Below are 15,291 nucleotides of genomic sequence, written 5' to 3' on the forward strand. Positions count from 1 at the left end.
CAAATTGTTGATTACTGCAGACACGCGTTTCAGCGTTACAACGCCTTTTTCAATGCAAAAGAAATTAGCTTATGGATGAGAATACATCCGTCAAAAGCCAGGAACCAGATAAGCAAATAGCTTGAAAATAAAAATAACGTATTAACCAAACAATAAAGAGAAAATCATGACCAATAAAGAACCAATAGAATTGCAAGCAAAGAGTACGCCGAAACACGTGTCTGCAGTAATCTCCAATTTGTGCTTTATGACGTTGCTTTTCCTTGTTTAACTTTTCAACACAAAGCTATTTCTTTAATATGTTAGGGTAGACCAAATGAAAACGAAACAAAGGTCATAATTTCATGTTATGTATGTGTCTGAGTGTATGTTAAAACTTTATTTTTGTGTTGACCTTAGTTTAACACTTCAAAAAATTAAAGCGTACCGAAAAACGTTTTCAATAGTAAAAATTCGAGGTCTTAAGATGAGTTTTGTGGATAAACTGTACTTAAGATATGAGTGTAAACATCCTGTTAGTAATAATTTTTTAAAACATAAAATAGTCGGACTGAAGTTTATGTTGATAATACGCGGTTAATAATGCATGCAAACACAGTAAGATTATGTGACGAAATCTGAATATACATTAATCACTGTCACTAACTGTAATTTCGCTGCTTACATCAACAGGTATATTGATTACCAAATGATTAGACTCCCCAAGTGTCATCGGAGTAAATTACCTAAAGAGCTTTTATTACCGTCTGCCATGCATGCAGATTTGTGAGTTTAACAAACTAAGTGTCAATCATTCGTGAAGTAGGGAAAGATTATTATTTAGCTTTCTCAATATCATAGGAATATCTTACTTACCCAAGGCAAATGGGAAAATTTGTGTCACTTATTCATTCAGAAAGCTTTATGAATGAGAACTTAGTACTAGAATATGGTATGCAAATGCATTATAATTTCAGTACTTACTTAATAATCTTTGCTCCGAAATTAATTCTTAATCTGCATTGCCATCAACATTATTTCAAGTACAACAGTTACAACAATATAAGCTATATTTATAGCTACCAATCTACTTAAATAAACATTTAAATGCGCTATAACATTAGTTAAATTTTTTTGGCAGTAGAATTTAGAAGTTACTAACTATAAGACCATTTTTAGGTATAAAACTTTGACTTCCATAATTTGACAATCCGTACTTTAAGATACTTTATTAAATCAGCATACTTTACTCAAAAATGACGGGTGTGGAATAAAAAGTTATTTAAAAACCTTAACAAGTTAATATACCAATAAAATAGTTTATTTCATTCAAATTGATAGAAGTAAACTTTTAGAATAAAAAACTAATTTAACCTTTTTTTAAGACTGTTACTTTTAAAAAGGATTTTCAGAGAAGATACACGTACTAGTTTTACTAATAAAACCAAGTTCAAAACGATTTAAGGCAAGGGTACCCAACCTACGACCCCGCGCGCCGCATAAAGCCCGCGAAGCTGATGTATGTGGCCTGTCGTTTTGTTTAATGTTACGAAGCGAAAAGAATATTCTGAAACTCTCCTAAACTGCTGATCAACTTCATTTTGTGTAATGAATGGTTGTTGCAAATTTGAGGCCAAGTAGCCAAATAATGGTTTCTAAAAAAGTTTGTATAAAAGGAAATAAGCATGTAGTTACGATGACAGGATTTTTTAAGTTGTAATTGTCTTCCATCTTCCTTGTTTCCTCATGCTATCAAGAAAAGAATTAATTAATATGATTAAATTTAATATTTGTTCTGGTCCGTGAGCCTCATCTTAATATTAGGTGTGACCTGCGGGGGAGAAACAGGTTGGACACTACTGATTTAAGATAATATATTTTACGGAGACAGAACAAAGATAATATGAGGTCTAACAGATACTTTTAAAAAAACATTCCAGACAGTAAATTAAAGCGTAACTATACTTTAGTACGAATTCTCTACTGTTTATATGTTACGCTAGCAAAGAAAATGTACATGAATTGGTTCTCAAATTAAACTCGTGCATTTTTAAGTTGATCACTCAATTACGTTTTCAGGTATTCCTCTAACTTTGAACGATTCCAAGAGAACAACTAGTTTTCACTCAAAAAAATGTCAGTTTTTTTTTATGTATATAAATTCGCGACAGAAGTAAATTCTTGAATTATTTTACTGATTAGTAAAAGCATCTTATGAGCCGCCCGCTTTGTCTAGTGTTCAGAGAAGTGATTGCGATGAGGAGGTCACGGGTTCGAATCCCAGCTCGGGCGTGGATGTACTTTCTCTTTCCTGTTCTTGTCATTTCTTTGTACGAATGTGCTGTTGCGTTGTAATGGTTGCCGCCCCTATAAACGGGTCCTTATGGTATGTGTGTACCGTGGAAGTCGGACTTCTCACCAAAATATGGCATAGTTGGAAAAGTGAAGCAGAAGCACCTCAAACTGGCACACGACAACAACAACAAATTATTATGAGCTATGGAGCTCTTTTCAAAATAAATAATTGCTAAAAGGGCGAGAATGGGGGATATTTTCAAAAAGTTCACTAACAAATCAGTATAGCTTTCGTCAAGTAACACGAACATTATTTTTACATACGCATATTACAAAAGACATAAACTTTCACAAAGAAATTCTGCCAGAGATATGTGTGTATCATGAATATTTAACTAATCAAAAATACAAACCAAAATGCAAGTAATATAAAACATTTTTAGGGAAAAGTTTTAATTTTAAAAGGAACTTAAGAACTTAGTTACATTTATGTTTACGACTATAATGCAGTCAAGAAAAAAAGCACTTTCAAAGATCAGAATTTATTTGTTCCATCCTCCTTTGTTTACTGAAAGGATCCAGAAACCACTTTTTAAATTTGTCTCATACATTTTGAGATAAAATATTCACATCATTCAACCAAAAGAGCAGAAAATTGAAAAAAAAAAAAAACTCTGCTGCATCAAATATCTTCTTAAAAAACGGAAGTGAACTAGATGTGTCAAAGAGAGTTGTGGTCTTGTTACTTATAGCATTTTAGTTGATGAACTGAGTTTATATTTTCCCTTAAACTTGAAAACAACATATTGCACAACAAATGCGTTACATTAGTCTTTCGCCGTTGGATGTTGTAGAGTAGTTTTTTCTTCTGTTTTTGAAACCTCACAATATTAATGAAAAACACGAAGGAGCAAAATTTTTATTTTAGTGCATATAAAACACTAATCCTAAATAGAACTGTACGTTACTTCTAGACTTTTTTTTTCAAAATAAGGATAAATAAATCTTAATACATAAAGTATTTATAGAACTATTTTAATTATGTTTCGAAAGAAAACAAATGGCTACCGGTTTTATTAGCATTTGCTACTTTGTTGTTTTTATGGGAAAAAAAAGAGCATTTTTTTTTATTCCACGACTCCTTACTTAGCTCAAAGTTTTTATCTTTTGAATTTAACTTAATATTGACTAAACGACTTTTGAGGTAATTTATGTTGAAAATGTGACAGGTTATTATATAAAAATAATTCTTAAACCTGCAGACAAATATTGAGGTGGTAGGGAGAGTTGCTGAAATTTATTACTACTTTGCGGTACATTGCTGTTGCTTTTCATGATTTTTACGCAGAAATAGACAAAACAGTTTAACTTCTCTCATATTCTAGAACTTGATTCCGTCTTATTTGTGCTTTAAGACCTTTTCTATCTCAATGCAAAAAAAAAAAGAAAAAAGCTCTGTAAGAAAATGTGAACTAACTTCCATTATTGTTGATCATCAGTACAAATGGATCACCAATTCAATGCCCTAACTAATTTCTCAAAATTAATGTTTTTCTCATTGTGCAATCACGCTCAAATGCAAAAAATTATTCGAAAAGATTTTGACAACAAACTGACAAAAGTAAAGCAAACTAGAATGTGTTCTTATTTGGAAGTAACGTCAAGCATTGATTACTTGGGTAATGATTGAGTTAAGAACAAGTTGTTGAGATACTTTACCATCCCCGTACAAAACATTAAACTCAACAAAGTCAAAACGTACCAAAACTGCATTTTGCACTTTTTAAAAATGCTGCTTGAGTCATTATATGACACTCTGAATCAATGAGCATAAAAAAGCTGTACTGAGAACCATGTACGCTGTCAGCAGTCTTTTTTTTTTCTAATACTTCACATGAAAAAAACATGAAGCTTGAATGAAAAAGCGATTTTTAAAGTACTATAGGCTTCTGATAGATGTCCATCTGTGTGTTATCGTGCATGTCCCATTAGTTTACTTATTTGTCAAAATGGCAATCAAGAGAGCGTTGTTTTAGCACTTTGGTTATCCCATAGGTCATCAACTCTAACAGCATTGGATTTTTTTCCTTCATTGATATGTAAATGATACTATTTTTAAACCCATCTAAGTTCTAATTTTGAGAAATTGAAAAAAACTGAATCACTGCAGCAAATGGTTTTACGACTGATTGTGGCTCTCTGACTACAACGTGTGTGTCACGAGTTTGAGTAAAGGTATGATTTTGTTCAAACGTCAAAAGAAGAACGTGTAGAGCAGGTTTAGAATGATTTATGTTGGTTTAAAAATCGGTTTAAAATTTTGACCACCATTTTTTCTGTAAGAAATATACACATTTAAAAATCCACTATTCTTCTTGAATCCCCCTTTCCGTTACAAAACTGAATTTTTTGTTGAATGTTAAAATAGGCACAACGTTACAAAACTGAAGTAGTGTCTGTAACTTAAACACCAGTATAGCCACGTTTATGCAAGAGAGTGGGTAGATTTCTAGAGGAACCTGCCTGCTATAAAGGTGATTTTAGAAATCAATAGGTTCTTCTAATATACTTTCTAAAAAATATAGCAAAACAGAAACATGTTTCCCACAACTTATTACGCAAAACTTTTTCTTTCTTTAAAAAAAATTAAGCTTTGACTATTACGTAACTAGAGATATTGCTTTTAGAAGAAATAACACTAAAAACGGTTGAACCTGCTATAAATATCATTCTTGATATTTTGATGTGCGTCACATTTTGAAAAAAAAGTTCCCGAGAAAATTTTCTCTGTAAGAAAAAGCATCATCATTTTCTCTTTTTTCTTAATGCATTCCAGAAAAATTGATGCAAAATAAACTAAGTTAATAAAATATTCAAAAAAGCTATTTGTTTCTTTTCATGGTGTTTTTTTTTTTTTTTTTTTTTTTGCTAAGCTAATGCAGAAGATATATTCAAAATCTCGCATTTTTTGGCAGAAGATTTTAATTTTACTTTGAGCTCAGAAACTGATTTTTTCCCCGGGAAGATATTTTCAGATGATTCAAATTAACTTCCAGTGATGTAAAACTTCTTAATCCTATAGCTTATTTATACTTTATTGCATGCAAGTGGAAACAGCTTCAACATATTTGTTTGCATTGCATTATCAGCAACTGAAGCAAAAAAGGAAAGGTTTTACTTTTGACTCACAATTAACCTACCGTTTGTTTTTAACACTAAATGCTTCTTTTTAGTCAATAGATTTCTTTCACTGAATTATAAGCAGATTACGCTGTTGATTATGTCGATGAATATCTTTTACAATAAAAATCAACCATTAGTTTTTATTGGTAATTTGCTTCAGACTGATTATGGCTAATACAACAGCAGTGCAACGTACTGGATCACAGATTAGATTTTTGTTGCGAAATAAAAACTTCAGACATTAAACAAAAGTAAATAAAGCAGTAAGAACTTTATACAGGGTGTTTCAGTTTAACCTGCAAGACCTTTATTTTCGCAACCGTTAGTCCTAAATGTATACTTCCAATGGCAAACATGTTCAAAATCAGATACAGAACTAACAAATTAAAAGTTTAAAAAAATAAAAATGAGTCAAAAAATACAATATTTAACTTTTTATACTGGCCCCAGGTCCCCTAACTTATGTTTTGGGAAATAATCCCCATTAAAAAATAATTTCAACAAAAAAAGTTTGAAATTAGTACGACCAATATTCACCGAGATATGAATCGCAGCGTTTTATGACTTAGACCTTTTTTCACTCGCCGTCAATAACACCTTTTGGTGGAAAATATAGTGGTTAACAAGGGTTTAAAATGATAGAGCGTGGTTTCTCAAATTGTTCGAGGTTTTGTAGTGTGTTTTTGCGTGTCACGGCATAATATGTGCATATATTTTTGAATAGCAATGAAAAAATATAAATACCTTGTTTTTCTTACTTTGACGACCTGTCATTCTTCTGAAGGGGCTCTAAGTTCCAATCTCATCTTCTGAATGGTCCCTTAAAACTTTGAAATAGAATATCTTATTGAGTTTTGATCGCACACATGTCAAGTTTTTTTATATCAGTAACAGTTTTCAAAGAAGTATATTTCTCTAAATATAAGTTAGGAGACCTGGGGCCCGTATAAAAAGTTAAATTTTGTATTTTTTGACATATTTTTCTTTTCACTTCAAACTTTCAATATCTTAACTCTGCATCTGATTTTGAACATTTTTTTCAATTGGAAGCATAGATCTAGGACTAACGGCTGCGAAAATAAAGGACTTGCAGGTTAAAACGGAACACCCTATATTTTTCTGTAATTTCGTGTTCTAAATAGTTTAATGCGTCAAAGAAGTAAAATTCAAAACGGCAATTCGCAAAATTTGTGAAATAAAACGCTGCTGGTTTGAATTGTATTTCAATTAGTGTTACAGCTTCTATTTTTTTTTTTTTTATTTTTTTTTTAATTTTACCATGTTTTGATGTGATCCTTGCATTTAATAAGAAATTTTATCACTTTAAATCAATCCCTATTGCAATTCGCTCCTACAGTTTGTTTTTTATATTTTTACCCCCAAACCCAATAACATATTGATAAAAAAAAGTACTTAAATTTGCCCACCCCTTATTACGTACTAGTAATAATAATAATGCTAATGAATACTAGTAATAATACTAAAATTAATAATAGCAATAATAATTATTATTATAATAACAATAACATTTATTATTATTATTATTATTATTATTATTATATAAAAGTGGTTGGAATTTATTAAAATATGATGACTAACAGTTTCTTAGATTTTGTTTGTATGCGAAATTAACTAGGATTTTTTAATTCAAGTAATACATGTTTTTCTAAATTTGACCGTTCTCGCAAAACAAATATTTTGTTCAACTTGTAATTAAAAGCAATCGGAGAGGAAGAGAAAGACTACTGCTGTGAGAAAAGTGACACTTTTCTTTTTATAGGATAAATTCCTTTTATGATTCAGAACACTAAGCATTAAAGTTTTCAGCAGCAATTAAATCGGCTTAAAATTTATGAGTGATTGCTATGCATTCATAACCATTTTTTTTTGTATTTGTACTTTTGTTTTCTACATCGAACTATTGCGTTATATTTTTTTGTTCAAAAGCCACCCTATTTTTTTATTCGAACTAACACAGACTATAAAGCAAAATCAAAGTGTAGGACAGCCTTTCAGAGAAGATTTTCGACAATGAAAGTTACATTCTTTATGAACGACTTCTATGAGAATTGCAAAATTGTGTACAACCATAAACATTTTTTCTCAATGTCAAAATGTTAATATATATCATATTATCATTCTTAAATTAATAGCTTAAGACTTGTTACATCGTCGTCTCAGAGCAACAACAAGATATCTAATTCCAGAAATAACTCTAAGATATCTTACTATTGCCCCTGAGACGACGATATGTTCTGCTTTTAACATTCAAATCCACAAAAATGATGCAAAATAATTATTTTAACCTCAGCAAATTAACAAAGAACTCAATAACTTTCCCTTTTTTATTTGATGAAAAACACATTGCTTGCGGCTATTAGCAACTTATTTAAATTTATTATCTCATAAAATATCTAACAGTTCTTTACACCTTTTACTTTCACCAAAGTTTTGATTTTATCAAGCGCTTCATTTTTACTACTTTTGTCTCTCAAAGAACTTTTAAACCAAACGTTGTAAGAAGATTTATAGCATATAAATAAAGTTTTAAATCTTCAATTATGTAAAGTTCTCTAACACAGAGCAAGTGTATATAGCTTTTCCGCGTGGGTATAGAGAAAGAGAGTGATAAGCATTTATTTTGAAAATTAATTTATTCAAGTACTTTATAGCGATTTGTTTTTTCTTGTACTGGAACTAAAATCGATAATATGTAAATTGAAACTATAACTTTAGTTTGCAACGTATTTAATAATGATGATCTAGAATTTTCATTCAATGAATTTTGTATTAATAACATATTAATTGCTTTTCCTTTGTTATTTTCATTTTCTTGAGCATTGCAATTAATTTTCGGATTATCAATTTCAAGATTATTCATTAGTTTGGAATTAGATCTTCGAAATTAACTGATAAATATAAGTCTTAATTATTTAGAAAATGTCTACCTTTTAGTAAAAACTATTATATATTTATTTTTAATTTTAGCTTATGCTTTTGGAAGCTTAAGCAATATGTCATTTAAATTGTTCCCAGTTGTACTCTATATTCGGTGGCTTCCCGAAATTTTACATCTTTACATCACGTATCTTTCTCAGAAAAATGTCAAAATTTTAATTGATTTTGCTTGCTTGGTGTTTTTTTTTTTTTTTTTAAATAAACATCTAAATTAGAAAAAAAAAATTTTAGTCTGAAAAAATAAGTTTTTACAATCAATTACGTATAGAAAATGATTTTTTTTTAAATGGTTTTTATTTCCCTCTCAAAGCGTTTTTTTTTTTTTAAATAAATTGTGTTTCGTGTTATTCCATGATTCTAAATACTATAGTTTTAAATAAACTTCCGAAAACTTTTCTGCTTTTTTATTCGTACAAAATATTATTTTAAGAGAGCACTATTAAAGTGGAACACTTGAAAGTTATATTATAATGCATTAAAGCAGTGATCAGAAAATTAATCATGTATTCTGTCAGATATATGCACAACTGTAATAATTCATAAAATTTAAAGACTGGTATATTGAAAAACAAAAATTCATTCTTAAGCAGACAAAATTTAAAGTTTCTCAATATGCTGAATCCCTTTTAAAAAAATAAATGTGTCACAAAAGAAATTCTTATGTTGGACATAATTTAAGGAATTATAATTCATAACACCTTAGTTTTTAAAATTAAATAGCATGAAAACGTATTGGTAAAAAATAATAAATACAAGACCATCTAATCCATAAGAAACACTTATTTTTGTTAGTGAAAAAATAGATAATTACAGTTAATAGATGCGGAGGAACATTTTTTCTCAATAGAATTCTTTTGAATTGAATTCGTCATGTGCAAAAAAAAAAATCAAAATATTTTTAAAAAAGGAAAACAAGAAAACGAAATGGCATGTAATTTTGCTTTATTTTAATTAATCCAGCAATTATGGTTGATTATTGCTTTCTTTGAACTAATTTTAAAGTAATTTCTTTTTTGACCTGATTGCTTTGCATCACATGGACATTATTGATGAAATACTCACTACGAGAAAGATAGCATTATGATGCCATTTCATCAATTCTTGACTAAAATTTGCACATACCTGCGCCCACAACCACTTTTGGAAATGGCACCTCCTTCATTTTTTGGCAGTTTCATAAACATTATTTTTACTTTGAAGGGAGATGATCAGTATATTAGTCATTATCACTTTTAAGAGTGGCTAGAGATCTGCAAAGTTCAAAAACATCAACATTTGGAGCAAACTGAGAGCCTCATGGGGATATTCAACCTTTTAGATTTTAAAAAATCACGAATACCGATATTTTTTGCCTAGGGGTTTGTTTGAAATAGTTTTGGTTATTTTTTGGCATAAAACAAATGCATAGGAATTTCTCTAATGAGAACCCTTTTAAAATAAAAAAAATATCACGTTGTTAAAAAAAAAAAAATGGGAGCAGATCTTTAGTAAATGACCTTCCCGCATTTTCAATTTATATCTCCAGGTATAATTATGATTGAAAGAATCATAAATATGATTTTAAACCAGCATTAATGTGATAAATAAACACATTTGTGCTTAACAATAAAGTAAGAAAAACAACGTTAAAAAAAGCACAAATTGCCAATAACAGCAGGCACGTGTTTCGGCGTTACAGGGAACGCCTTTTTCAATGCAAAAAGTAATGAGTTTATGGATGAAAAGACATCCGACAAAAGCCAATTTATATATCATTCGTTTGATTCATTATATCATTCGAATATGAACCAAATGTTATATACCATGATGTTACGTATGAATTATATCATTCGTATTATTCATTTTGTCGGATGTCTTTTACTGATCTTACACCGACAACATGCTTTATACTACTCAGACACTCCACCATTACGTCTGCCTGCATATCTGCGCATGTGCTACCGTACATCACCTTACTTAATCTTCTGATTGGTCTTTCTGTCCGCTCTGCCTCTTCGTTCAGCTGATATGCTAATTTTTCGACTTCGTCCTTAATTTTTGCACACCAGTGTAAGTAACAAAAATTAAAACTAATTCTCTCTCTCTCACACACACACACACATATATATATATATATATATATATATATATATATATATATATATATATATATATATATATATATATATATATATATAATAGTCAATCACAGATCGAGTAACGCTCTAACGTCACCAACAATGAAACTAGCGCCATAGCATGCATGACGTCATAATTTCATTATTGAGTCACCAAATATTCAGTAAATTATTTATAATTTAATAATATATTTTTGTAATGTTTGACAACCAGGGAAATGCTTTATTTTGAAAAGGCAGAACTGGATCCGGTAACTGAACTGTTTTACTGGTAAGATTGGTGGAATTAAAGGAGAATGAAGAAACGAAAAATTTATCAAAAATGAATGTTAGCTGCTGAAGTTTAGGGTTAATCCACTGGAGTTAGGGTTAAAATTTCAACTCTCAAACTTAAACCTACCAGGCAATTGCTTCGTTCAAATATAGAAACAAAATTTTTTAAGCGCATTAAAAAAAATCATAAATAAACAAAAAAACTACTTAAGAAGTGCGGTTGGCGAAAATCGACTCATAATATTTGACACTACTGCGGCGACAAAACGCCCGGTATAGCAGAATGCAATGTTTCGGAAAACATAGCAAAAACCTTACAAAACACTAGTTCTTTAAATTTAATGATGATTCCGTAATTGAGAAGTTAGAAAGGCGATTGCATTAATCGATCGCCTTACTGAATCATCAAACTAAGGATTTTGTGTTTCTTGAGGTTTCTGCAAGGCATTCCGACATGTTGTATCCAGCTGCAACGGACGTTGTGTCACCTTAGTAGTGTCATCATGTTGAACAAATGTTATAGCAGGAAAAAATACATATTTTACTGATATACTGTTTACTGTGCTTCAGATCATCAGCGACCCCTATTGGTGACATTTTAACTAATAAATATCTCTACTTCCTTTTACAATCACATTAAATTGGAGTAAAAGAAAGTCATGTAATGCTTTCACTTAAAAACCCCGATTTTCTTATGAGCCAATGTTTGCCAACTTCCTCTTGCTTAGCCAAGTTTTTTTATTTTAACTCTCCCTGTACATTAACCATATAGCTTATGTAAGTAATGAAGTGAGTCAAACTTTGTTGCTTTTATATTACTTCCCAATAATACATTTTTGCACGTGGATGAACTTTATTTAATAATTAGTCAAAAAAGGAGGGATTGTTTCTTATGCTGTTACAAACAGTTTAAAATAAAAGTAAAATAAGGAAACTTTCTCTTTTGTTCAAATTTTAATGATGATGCATTGACCTGCTCTGTCTTTCTTTTATTAAGATTTATAGAAAAAGAAATTTTTTCAGCTCATGTTGAAAGTAATTATCAAACAACAAGAAAGTGAGCTTTTGAAAAAATACCTTATTTTAATTTCTTAATTGTTAATATTGTCTTTTTGTCTCATTTATTTCACCCTTTTTATACGAATGAAGGAAAGATATCCCGAAGAAATTTATCAAATAAAAAACTCCTTAGCTGAAAATGTTTCTTAAAGGCTCTTTTTTTTTACTATCCCCTAAAAAGCATACAAAGAAGAACTTTCATTTGTTGAATAATATTTCTTAAATTTTGAATGATTTGATAAGCATACATACAAATACCTGTCGAAAATAAGAAATTGTAAAAAGACAAATATAAAGTATTAGTACTTGAAACTCCAACTGGCAAAAGTAATTTAAAGATTAGGAAAACATTGATGAGTACCAAAAAAATACATATTATATAGAAATAAAATGAATTGAGATAAAAAGCATATGCTAAATCACTTTTTTGAAACTAAAAAACAATGCATTTTTATAAATTTAAGGCATTTATTAGTTTAATTAAAAGCGTGTTGAAGAAATTATTTATTTTTCGTTTTAAAAGTACGGCCAAATATTTTTTTAAAGGTTTTTTTTTCTTAGTCAAATGTTATTAATAGAATTCTGCATATTATTCAATAATTTATCATTATAAAACATTCAATAGAGAAAAAAATCCTACATTTTGCGCCTCTCTAGCGAAACTCGCAATTAAGATTTTGTGTAATGTAGTTTTGTTCTATGCAAATCATTTTGAAAGAAGTTAGCGGCAAAACCCTTAGACCGCTGCGTTCTCTAACCGTATTCAAAGAAAGGAAAGTTAAATTGGTTTAGTCGTTTTTTTTTTTTTTTTTTTTTTTTTTTTGAAGCAAAACTGGTTTTTCAACCCTTTTTGTCTAAAAATTTCGCCCTCTAGCTCTCTTATCTAACTATCAGACAACAATAATTGAGTCGATTATTTCAGAAAGGGAGTACTTTTTAGTTTTTGAGAACTTAATTTAGCTGTGAATGTACCATATTTTATGCACAAAACTGACAAATATTAATGGGAAGTAATTCCCTTTTTCACAAAGTACTTTGTATAGTAGGCCTCAAGTTTCGTTTAGTGCAAAAAGGGCATAAATCCCAGACTTGTGCCATTTCTGTTCTCATCGCGAATCAAAGTGTGGTATAACGCAATGTGAATATGGCACGATCGTAGAAGAACTAGATTTTTTTCGTAATAAAATAAAAACGAATAGCTCTTCATTTTAGCATCACCACTTTAGAGGCAGGTCTGACATTTAGGAGGGTCAGGAGGGCAATGATCCCTTCTTCCCCTGAATTTGAAAAAAAGTAATTGTTTTATATATAAGTGACTGTGTAGTTTTGTTGCTTTCCGATGAAATGTGCATTGAATATGCCGCTCCCCCTCCCCCCTTGCCACCTCACGCCCGAAAAAATTAAAAATGAAGAGCCTGTGTAGAGATAAGACACAATATCGGCATTTATCATTGATTTTATTAACATTATTAATGAAAACTAAAACAGTTGTGCGCTTTCAGTAACGCATACGCTCGTCAAAATAAGAACGGCACTGTAGAGAGACTTTTCTAGAATTAGCAATACTTAAGAAATGTAACGAAGTCTCTCATTACTTTTCTGGGAGAAGATATTTGTTTATGCTTTACGAATGGGATTTTGGGACACATAAACGACTGCAGAACAGATATGACAGATTATTACCATGTGAAATAACATCTGTTATGAGTGACATTGCATTAATATTCACCATCAAATGCTTGAAACCAATGAAATCAGAAACTGCTGAAACTGGCGCTCTTCAATTGTTAAGAGGACTTGTGGCTCAAGTTGAAATTTTGGGAGACCGTTTCTAAGGGATGAAAAAGGTGTATCAATATTTAGGAGGTTTAAATTTTCGATAAAACAACTACTGATGGTTTTAGGTTAGCTATTTTATTGACGGCTTTCAAGAACATACGTTCGTTCCTGTAATGTAACACTGGGCAGCAGAACTTTTGGCATCATTGAGTACAAAGGGAAAATTATGTTAATGTAGGAGAAAATAACTGATATTAGGAGAGTTATATTCAGTGTGATTTTGGCCAGAATCATAATAATATCTACATTGATCTTCAAACATAAAACTAGACAAGTGATAAACAAAAAAAAAACACTTCTATGGAGGACTTTTTTGATGAATGCTATTGGAATTAACACATGTTAAACGTTTTCGTTTTCCCAGTTTGTTAGGTTTTTCCTTTATTTTATTTTATTTATTTATTTTATTTATTTATTTATTTATTTATTTTTTTTGAAATGAAAACTTTTTTAAGCGCGTTGGGCTTTTTTTGAGATGAGAAAAAACAATTGAACTCGAGACATTGTTACTGACACCAAGAATGCAGCGCCTGCACATGTTTTGAAGTGAAAACTTCTTTTTGCGTGTTTGGAAATCTTTAAGTGAGTACCCGAATTTCGAAATGGCTAAAGCACTGGACTGCTGACTCTGAGATAACGAGTTTGTGTCTCAAGTTTGATGATTTGATTTAACAGTGTCTGATGATCGCAATCTTATCACAACGAGAAATAAAACTACAATTGATGCTGTTTTCACAAGATATTTAAATAGAATTGAATCAAAATTGTGTTTCCTATTTTAGTTACCATAAAGCTATAGTTTCAGTTTTGGAATATAATGATAATAATGATGATGATGGAAGATTTGTCGAAATTGTGGATGAAAATTCATACGTTACATACAAAGAATACCCATTAGTTAAACTTCATATTTCATGTGTTTGTGTATTTACGTTATCAGCAATAGATAGCAATAATTGTGCATTAGCGCATTACATGAAAATCGTAATATAGTTTTTGAAGTAGCAGTTTATAATAATGAATGAAAAACACATTTCTCATTTAAAAGTATTCGTTGCATAATAAAACATTTCTTAACGCATCAAAAAAAAAAACACGTAATTGTTCAAGTTTTCACTTCTGTCGGTACTGTCAAAGTGCATTTTTTATTTATTATTACTTTTTTTTACATTATACTTTTTTACATTGCAAAAACAAGACGAGAAAAAAGAGAAAAATACAAGAAATATTTTTTGAAGATGATGATTTTATATGTACGGACTTAGCTAATTACACTGTGCAAGAAAAAGGAAGAAATATGCATCCTGATTTAAATAACGATTTTTTACTAACTTCTGGAAGAAAAAACCAAATATGTGATGAATAATTAATTTTATTAGGTCCTGATTTTGGGTACGCAAAAGCCCACTGGAAAAAGATGCACGAAAACCATTCATTAATTTGATGGTAAATTTAAAAAGAAAAATAATAACTGTGCAGTAAATGTTTAAAAATAAATCCTGTTTTATTGAAAAATGTATAGTTTTCAGTAGCTATCGGTTCTTTTAGCCTAATACTGTAAACTGTTTATTTTTTATTGCTTATACGT

The sequence above is a fragment of the Uloborus diversus genome, chromosome 5 (assembly GCF_026930045.1).
Source record: "Uloborus diversus isolate 005 chromosome 5, Udiv.v.3.1, whole genome shotgun sequence".
Taxonomy (NCBI): domain Eukaryota; kingdom Metazoa; phylum Arthropoda; class Arachnida; order Araneae; family Uloboridae; genus Uloborus; species Uloborus diversus.